The sequence below is a fragment of the Rhineura floridana genome, chromosome 7 (assembly GCF_030035675.1).
Source record: "Rhineura floridana isolate rRhiFlo1 chromosome 7, rRhiFlo1.hap2, whole genome shotgun sequence".
NCBI classification, from domain to species: Eukaryota; Metazoa; Chordata; class Lepidosauria; order Squamata; family Rhineuridae; genus Rhineura; species Rhineura floridana.
The window spans coordinates 14500405-14509859 of NC_084486.1; positions in this window are offsets into that span (position 1 = coordinate 14500405).

Below are 9455 nucleotides of genomic sequence, written 5' to 3' on the forward strand. Positions count from 1 at the left end.
GTGGGAAGGGTGTGTGTGAGTGAGAGTTCTAAGGGAGGTTTGAATAAAAGACCGTTGGTTTTGACAGTGAGGAGTTTTGTTGTTGGGAAGATAGAGACTATACATCAATATACTATTTAACATCTTGTATAAATAAAGTTATTTGGTTCATTTAAATTCCTGCGTGTCTGCCTGGTCACGTGTGCTACCATATCAGGGTCCTATTCAGTTCCTGTACCAGCATCCCGCTGGGTGGGGATTTCCTGAACCAAGCGTGGGGTGTCAGGGATAATCCCTGATGAAGGGTGGGTTCGTGACAGTGGCCATCACTTGGAGTTGCCAGGCCTGGCCTCCAAGAGGTCTTCTGTATCTTTAAAAGTTGTGCAGGGGGAAGGGAGAATTCCACCTTGTGTTTTTTCCCATTACAGAGTTGCAAGAACACCTGCACTTGGCTGACTTTTTATTCTCCTAAAGATACAGGATCAGTCTCAGGCCATAGACCTGGCAACCCTATATAGAACAGCAGATGCAAAAAGTTCCTTACTTGCAAACAATTACAAGAGGGAAAACCAAACCTCTGTAAGTTGTTTCTTTATATGAACTGAGCCCCTGCCACCATACCAATACCTTGCAAATTTATTCAAAAGTACCACTGTGTTCAGCCCCAAATAGTATGCCGGGAGCAAACTCAATCTGGGAGTATCTAACAGTCAATATGTGCCTAAGTGTTTAAAATTGTCATGTACCCATACAAAATTTCCAAGGAGTAATGCCTATGTGACGTTTTTAATTCCTATTAAAGCCTTTAATATAATATAATAAAATAATAAAATTTTATTTCTTGGTCGCCTATCTGTCCGAATTAACAGACACACTAGGCAACTCACAACAATAATTAAAATACAGTATAATCAAAACACAATCATCGATTTATCCAACATCAAAACATCAATTAAAACATCACAATTACTACTCCACCCCCAAGTTCCTATAGGCCTGCCTGAATAGCCAGGTCTTTAAAGCTTGGCGAAAGTTCGACAGGGAGGAGGCAGGTCGAAGATCGTAAGGGAGAGAGTTCCAGAGGGTGGGGGCCACAATCGAGAACGCCCTCTCTCTGGTCCACACCAGCTTAGCTGTTTTGACTGGTGGGCCGAGAGGAGGTCCTGTGTGGCTGATCTTGTAAGGTGGCCTAATTGGTGATAGTGGAGGCGGTCCTTCAGATAAACTGGGCCAAAACCATATAGGGTTTTAAAGGTTAGCACCAACACCTTGAATTGGGCCCGGTAAACCACTGGCAACCAGTGCAAATCCATCAACACCGGGGTGATGTGATCCCAGCGACGGCTACACTTAATCAAGCGTGCCACTGCATTTTGCACCAGTTGCAGTTTCCGGACCGTTTTCAAGGGTAACCCCACATAGAGCGTGTGATGTTCCTATATTAATGTATATATGGTAAGTGTTGTTGTTTTAGAAGATACATGGTAAGTGGAGTGAAAGAGGGGGAGTGAATGGGCAGTAGAATGCGAGATGATTGGCTGAGTGTTTAAAATGGCTGAATGTATAAAAGGAAGAGTGAGAGTGGAATCTGGGGAAAGAAGAGAAAGAGTGGATTGCTTGGTGGGGTTTGAGAGAGTTGTTTGCCAGGAGAGAGTGAAGAAGGAGGGGGGTGGAGTTCGGATTAGTATTGAGTAAAACCATATGCTTATGTGCCTTAAGAAGAAATCTTGTTAATCTTGTTAGCTTTGTTATCTGTAATAAATACTTAATTTGGTTTACCAAAGGCCTGATCCTTGGCTGGGGTTTCACAGACCAGAAGGGAGGGTAAGGTAATGACCAAGGCTGAAGGGGAACTGTAACAAATGGTGGCAGCGGTGAAGAGAATAACAATACCAGTATTCAGAGTCTCTGGGAATACTAGTATCGGGACGTTACTGGTGGTTGCCTAGCAGGGGGATCTGTTGAGATCTGTGCTAGAGCGGATAGGTAAACCATAAGAGAGAGCGGTCCGGACTGGTGGAGTCCCTGGTGGTGCCTAGTGACAGGCAGTAGCCACGCGCAGGTAGAAACCTGACAGGGAGAGCCAGGGAAGGACGCATCCAGTTGCAGTTTCCGGACCATTTTCAAGGGTAACCCCACATAGAGCGCATTACAGTAGTCCAAGGCCGGGGTGGTGCCCTCCTACAGCTCCCATCATCCCTGACCATTAGCAATGCTGGCTGCAGCTGATGGGAACTGGAGTCCAACATATGTAAGCCATCAGGATAGCCATTCCTCCTCTATTGAAATAGGTAGAAAGATACCATCGATTTAAAACTTGTTTTATCAGTAGGTGGCACCAAAGGATCATCCACTGCAACAGGGCTAACCTGTGCGAGAACTTGAAGTTAATAAATAAGACTTTCAAATGCATTAAGAAGTAGAATCCTTTACACACACACACAGCGCAACAGGGAAAAGGAGCACCTATGCTTTTAGAATCACGGTATTCTGCTAAGGTAAAGATGTGGCTTTCAGGAAACTATATTAAATATTCAAGGGACTTTCACAGAGAGAGGCCATTTCCCATTGAGCTAATGCTGCTTCCTTTGACCTAAGCTATAGCCCAAATATTTTAGCCTCATGTAATGGAGGCCTTGCAATGTAACTGCAATGCAAAAGTTATTCTCTATGGATGGCTAAGGACCACTAATGAAAAAAGGCATGGCAGTTGAAAACAATTGTTCGTTGTGCCAAGATGTATCCTAGAAAACAACCCTTCTGTTCCCCTTGCTGCCAACTGGTGGGGCAAAATTGGGTCTTGCCCAATCTAGCAAGTGAGAGAACTTTAAAAACTTGTAGGAGTGTGTGTGCATGCTCATACATTCAAATTCTACAACAAGTGCAAAGATAAGTATATATGTTTGTGTATTATACAACCACAAGAGTGACTGTAAACTATAGTCCATGGATTTTTCACATTTTGCAATATTAAATTGAAAATACCCCCACATGCCATTCTGATCCTTCCCATAAGCTCATTTCAAAACAAAACCTTACAAAACTTATAGTCCTGAATTCAGAAAATTTTGTTTAACAACCATCTAAATTTTCATGGTGATACACAAAACAGTCAGAGAGAATCCAGAGTTCAAAGTGTAAAAAGAGAGAGAAAAACCAGATCCCTTTTGGACATTTTTCTGGTAGAGTTTGTTGAAATTCATTAAAAATCAGCCATGTTCACAGAGTACCTGTAATCCTATTACTGACCTTGCCCCATACTCTGACCTTCATCTTCTGCAGTTTAATTGTTAAAAAAATGCCTGGCTGATTTTTAATTAATTTAAGAAATTTAGCATTGAACCAAATGATAAGTCCGGGTATGCTCAGTAAGAGCCAACTGTCAGTGTTCTAAAAGCCAGACTCACAGCTACTCGGCTTGCCTAATCAGGGGGCCACACCCACACCAGACCTTGATTTCCCTTTAGACAGTCATGGCTTCCTCCAAAGAATCCTGGGAAGTGTAGTTTGTGAAGGGTGCTGAGAGGAGACTCTTTTCCCCCTGACAGAGCTCCAGTGGCCAGAGTGGTTTAACAGTCAGCCACTCTGACTGAAGCTCTGTGAAGGGAACAGGGCATCTTCTAGCAACTCTCAGCACCCTTCACTAACTACACTTCCCAGGATTCTTTGGGAGAAGCCATGACTGTCTAAAGTGAAAAAGGTCAGGTGTGGATGTGGCCAGGGACAGCTTTGGTTTAAATTTGGGTGGGAGGCTACATGTGCCTGCTATAGAATAAAAAGGTGGGGGAAACCCTGAAAAAGAATGATACTGTTCACAATGTTTTCCTTTTGGAAAGGAAAGGGGCTTCTCCTCTGCCTAGTGCCCACCCGATCTGCCCACCCACCCAATCTCCCCTTTCCCTTCCTCCCTCCCCCTTCCCCTTTCTGCCCTCCTCCTCCCCTCCCTGCCCCTCCCCCAGGTCAGTTTCACCTATCCTAAGCATGATTGCACAGAAGTAAATCCCACTGAACTCTGGGCTACAGAGGTTACAAGGATGCTGGGGACAAAATGGCTGGCAGTTGTCCAACAGAGTGAAAGATGCTTCAGCTGCCTGGTTCAAATGTACAGCAGTAGTTGTGTGTAGTCTTAGGAAATGCTTCCATGAAAAATGGCACCAACCATCTCTGCATCTCTCTTAGTACAGGACATATAGTTACACGATGGCCCATTTCATTTACATCCTTTTGGCTTCACAGACGCTAAATTAAAATCACTGTGTAGGACTGAGAAAGATCTTGCCTGAAGTGCTGAAAAGCCAACAGCAGTCAATGTAGACAGTACCAAGCTAGATGGACCAATGCAGGAGCTTCCTGTGTAACCACCTTGCCTATAATAACACTTTAGAAGTCTCTGCCACAAAGGCAATTCTCCAAAAACATATCAATAAAGAGCAATACAAATAAAAACTACACTGCCCTCCCTCCCAAAAAATCTTAGGCACGCCCACTGAGAGGAACATTTTGGCAAATATGTGGGAGAGAGGATTTGCATCTTCGAATTTTTGGCAACTGGTAAAGATGATTTCACAGTATCTGATTGGTAAGCCTACTCAACATGCCTACCCAAAATCCAGGAAGAACCTCTTCACAACCATCTTATATTAACTCCACAGGTTGCCTCATGCCTTTGTGCATACTCAGTGCCAAAGTACACATTAAGAGCATAAAAACATAATAAGAGCCTGCTGGATCAGGCCAATGGCCCATCTAGTCCAGCATCGTGTTCTCACAGTGGCCAACCAGATGCCCATGGGAAGACCACAAGCAGGACCTGAGTGCAAGAGCACTCTCCCCTCCTGCAGCTTACCAGCAACTGGTTTTCAGAAGCATACTGCATCTGACTACGATGGCAGTACATAGCCAACATGGCTAGTAGCCATTGATAGCCTTATCTGCCATGAATTTGTCTAATCTTGTAAAGTCATCCTAGTTGGTGGCCATCACTGCCTCATGTGGGAGCCAGTTCCGTAGTTTAATTGTGTGCTGTGTGATGTACTTTCTTTTGATTCCTGAATCTTCCAACTTCATTGAATGTCCAGAAGTTCTATTGTTATGAGAGCTGGAGAAAAACTTTTCCCTATCCACTTTTTCCATGCCATGCATTATTTTATACACTTCTATCATGTCACCTCTGACTCACCTTTTCTCTAAGCTAAAAAGCCCCAAATGCTGCAACCTTTCCTCATAGGGGAGTTGCTCCATCCCCTTGATCATTCAGGTTGCCTTTTTCTGAACCTTTTCCATTCTGCAATATCCTTTTTGAGGTGAGGCAACCAGAACTGTATACGGTATTCCAAATATGGCTGCACCATAGATGTGTACAGCTGCATTATGGTATCAGCAGTTTTATTTTTAATACTTTTTTTAATGATCCCTAGCATGGAATTTGTTTTTTCACAGTTACTTCACACTGGTCGACATCTTCATTCAGCTATCCACTATAACCCCAAGGTCTCGTTCCTTGTCCGTCATTGCCAGTTCAGACCCCATAAGCGTATATGTGAAATCAATTTTTTTTGCTCCAATAGCTTACACTTGTTTACATTTGCCATTTTACCACCCATTCACTCAGTTTGGAGAGGCCTCCTTTTGGAACTCTTCACAATCCCTTTTTGTTTGAAAACCGCTGAACAATTTAGTAGCATCAGCAAACTTGGCCGCCTCACTGCTCACCCCTAATTCTAGATTGTTTCTGAACAAGCTAAAAAGCACAAGTCCCAATATCAGTCGTTGGAGGATTCCACTTTCTACAGCCCTCCATTGGAAGAAATGTCCATTTATTCCTACTCTCTGCTTCCTGCTACTTAACCAATTCCTGATCCACAAGAGGACCTCTTCTTTTATTCCATGACTGCTAAGCTTACTCAGTAGTCTTTGGTGAAGGACCTTGTCGAACACTTTTTGAAAGTCTAAGTACATGATGTCCACTGGATCACCTCTATTCTTCAGGTTTTTCAGGTTTAACACCCACCCCCACCCCATGACCACACATGCAATAGATCCCTAGACAGTGCATCTCTGAGGAGGCTTTGGATGCCTCTTGACTGCAAGGAAGGGGTGGGGAACCCCTTTCAACCTGAGGGCTGCACTTCCTTGTGCAGCCTGCTGTCCGAGGGCAAGATGTAGGTGTGGCTAGAGACAAAAAAGTCAGCAGGACCAGAGACAAAAGCGGTGGAGCAATTTATGTAATTCTTACATTCTTGTCACACCAGAACCAGCTCTTTCTACACCCACCCACCCACAACACTCACATCTCTTTCCATTCACCATCCAGGCAAGCAAGAAGCATCACATCACAGCTGAACAGCACATTCCAGACAGGGAAAAGCACTTAAGGAGGGCGTACAGCATAACCAGGGAGAGTGGTCATGGGAAGTGGATGTGGGCCTGAGGTTTTCCAATCCTGCCGTACTACATTTACATGTATGTTCATGGACACAAAATGGTGGTGCCCTGCTTCTCTTCAATCCTCCCCTTATAACTCCTTGCTCAGATATGAAATGTTGCTGGATATGTTTGAACTACTGCATTTCTATAATAAACACAACCAGGTCCATTATTAAACTGAACATTCTATTAAACGTCCATGCGTTCTTTGTTCAAAAGTAAACATAGGCAGTTTTATTGACATACTTTGCTTCACAATCTAATGCAAGGTGGGCTGTTACAACATAAAATAATACAGCACACGGCAGGCAGAGAAGAGAAGAACGTAACAGTGGAGAGTGGGTATGCTTGAGTTTCAATCCCTGGTGTGGGTATAGGGATATTGAGCTGTACCTGCTGAATTTTTAAAGAATGAATACATTCATCAAAAAAGCTTCAGCTGTGCATGTGAACATTTCTAGATAAGAACCAATGACTAGTTTGGGAGCAACTTTAAAAGCTCAGGTTAGTAGCTGGTTCTTGAGCTTCTATGGAATTTTTAAAAAATGAAACTGCTGACTATGAAACAGTTAAAAGGAGCTCTTATTTCTCCATCTGGAATGTATGCTTTCTCTCAAAGAAGAATATGGGTAGAGACACAGTCACTGTTCTGCCACTTCCAGTGCGTCTCCACCTCTCTTTTACGAAAACGGGGGCACACAGCACTAGTCAAACCCCACTCCTTTCTACTGTAAAGCTGGTGATGTTTTTTAAAGTTCACTTCAAAGAGATTTCTGAACTGATGGGCAGATCAACCCATTTCCTCTCCAGGTGTGACCAATGGAAATGCTTTGCTGTAAGTGACTAATGTGTTCACAGCCCAAGTCTCAAAGAAGGATAGCAATTAACCTTATTTAATTTTGGAGGCATGCTGTATGCGCTCATGCTAAGCACTTTATTTATTATTTTAAAAACTTCCCTCTGGATAATCTGTCCTTCAACACAGGCTGGACAAACTAGTCGCATGAAAAGCAGCCCAAACAGTTCTTCTGGCTGTGTTTTGAAATGACTTTGCCCTCTTCTGGCCACAGCTCCCTTCCCCACTGCTGACTTCTGACCTTTCAGGACCGCCCACAGCAAAGCATTGGGCCAATCACTGTTTCTGCCGAGACTGCAGCAAAGTGTTTCCATTGGCCACACCTGGGGGGCAATGGGTTGCTCTAACAATCAGTTGTGAAATCTGTCTGAAACTGAATTAAACAACAACAAAGTGCATTCACACTGGGCCGCCCTGGGCTCCTGCTAGGAGGAAGGGCGGGATATAAATCAAATAATAAATAAATAAACTGATCGAACCAGAGTTTTAGAGTAGAAAGAGGTAGAGTTTGACTAGTGTTGTGTGCCCCCATTTTCTGAAAAGAGAGGTGGAGGCACACGGGAACCAGCACAACAACAACGAGTGTGTCTCTACCCTAAGTTCATATATAATAATATCCATTTGGAATCTGAGGAATGGACTTGATTGTTGAAATACTTTGCTATCTAGCCCCATACTTGAGAAAAAAATATTTTCTAGGTTAGTAGTAGAGAGAAGGGTTGCAAAGCGGTTGGGGGGGGGGAGCCAGCCTGGCCTGTGCCTTTACCTCCAGCCTGATCTGCCCAGATCAACACAGGAAGCATTTCATGATCATGATATAGAGATAAGACTCATCATCTCACCATGACCGCAGATCAAGCAGCTTTTTGAAGACACAGAAGCAGGGGGTGGGGAAAATGGCAAAGAAAGAAATAACTGGCAGTCGTAGAGATTACAGGCTGTGTTGGCAATTTGGTTAAACTTTATTTTAGTCTCTAAATTTTAAGTATTAGGTAATTAACCACATGAGCCTACTTTAAAATGTTCACACAAGCAAACCTGGGCACTATTATTCAAGCTGACACCAGTTCTCAGTACAGGATAAAGAGCAGTCACCCACTTTGTTCTTGGCCTATTTTAAAGGCCATGGTTGCTGCTTAAATATGACAGCGAGGAGATGATGATATATGTTTGGCCTGTAGGGTTTTTTGGGGAAAATATCAAAAAGCTGTCTGCTTGCCAGCTTCTGCTTCTGGTCCATCTTAATGCATATAGTTGAAACTTCCTTTGGGGCAGTCAGTGGGGAGAAATAAGCCAAAGCAGCTACATCTAGATACTATGCCTCTGAACTGCTGTTTTAAAAGGGGGAGAAGGGATCAGTTGGAGATGCTACTGTTTCATTGTTGCTGTTAGCACTAAACATGACTGAGATGAATCCTAGAATGAGGTGATTGGATGAGAATCCTGTCCTTGTTTCTTGGAAGCAAGGCCCCTGTGTTCACTGGGGCTTAGGGCACTTTCAGACTGTCACTATTTTCAGATGAGATTCAATTACATACTGGCAAATTCACTTCGTGTAATTAAAACTCACTTGGAATGCTTGTCCGACAAACCCACTTCCCCTTCAAAATATTTTTTGTAACAAGGAAGGTGATGGGAAAATGCACTAGAAAGTGTGAGTTAACAGTTGCTCAGTACAACACTGTCTAACCTTCCTGCAAACAAATCAGAATGAATGTGCAATAGAGAGCCAATGTTGTCTAACCTCCCTGCAGACGTTGTGCAAACAAATCAGGATGAATGCTCAATAAACAGGTCATCTGAAGCGACCATATACACCCAGGTAAGTGTGCATAGGATTGCAGCCTTAACTTGATTATACCAATTACTCCTTTTCAAAACTATTTAGCATTAGGGCATTTCTAAAACCTTTATAACAACATTGCTTGTGAACTTTTGCATTTCCATCTCATCTCACTTTGCAAAATGGCCATATCATAAAAGGATTTTCGGGGACTTTGTAATGAGCCTTATTTGGTTATTAAAATATTCAGTGGGTGTATATAGTTGACTGACCTATCATGTAGGAAAGTGTGACCACTCCTCAAAATCTGATGGTGTAGCAACAATACAGATGACTCTGCAGGCTTTGTAGTGTGACTGTTTGGAGCTCTGTCCCTGTGGAATGAAACCCAGTCCCTCCATGCATTGCTGC